The sequence below is a fragment of the Diaphorina citri genome, unplaced genomic scaffold (genome assembly GCF_000475195.1).
Source record: "Diaphorina citri unplaced genomic scaffold, Diaci psyllid genome assembly version 1.1 scaffold56115, whole genome shotgun sequence".
Classification (NCBI taxonomy): domain Eukaryota; kingdom Metazoa; phylum Arthropoda; class Insecta; order Hemiptera; family Psyllidae; genus Diaphorina; species Diaphorina citri.
Genome location: NW_007433411.1, coordinates 1 through 546, shown reverse-complemented (window position 1 = coordinate 546; position 546 = coordinate 1). Strand labels below are relative to the sequence as shown.

Genomic DNA, 546 nt, shown 5'->3' with positions numbered 1-546 from the left:
TTCCTTAGCATCAACCCTTTATAATTGGGAAATTTGGTAATCACGAAGGAACTTACTTGTTTATGTTTTTTAAAAAAAAAAAAAAAAAAAAAAAAAAAAAAAACGACGGAATTGTTTGCTTTTGTGAAATGGATTCACTTTTTCTCCCATTTGTTAGATTAGTGCCTTGACCAAAGCTACGACCTTCACTGAAAAATTTGAGCCTAGTTTTTTTCTGCAAGGGTCGATGGTTCTGTATAAATGTTTCATTACATTCTGTATCTAAATAAGCAGGAGGTTCCAGGCTCCGTTGTGGACGCACTGGTCCGAAGGTCGATGGTCTCGGCGGGGATCGATGGTCCATGGTCTAGACTAGGGTCGATGGTCCATGGTCTAGACTAGGGTCGATGGTCCATGAGTCTTTTGGTTCACTAGGAAATTATTCGCTTTGAAAACTAATTTTTCCCTAAACTGATTTGAACGTTGTACGAGCCAGCCTAGTTAGCTTAGTTGGTAGTGCGTCTGCCTTGTAAGCGCTAGGCCGCGGGTTCGATTCCCACCCGGGGC

At 41.8% G+C, this 546-nt stretch overlaps 1 long non-coding RNA gene across 1 annotated transcript in view; it reads left to right on the top strand.

Annotated features, from left to right (window-relative positions):
- LOC113473661 overlaps positions 1-545 on the top strand; it is a 10,264-nt gene extending 9,719 nt beyond the window's left edge. The window contains exon 2 of the long non-coding RNA XR_003395580.1: positions 312-545. This is a non-coding gene — a long non-coding RNA (uncharacterized LOC113473661). The remainder of the gene's footprint in view (positions 1-311) is intronic.
- Position 546: the final 1 nt, after the last annotated feature.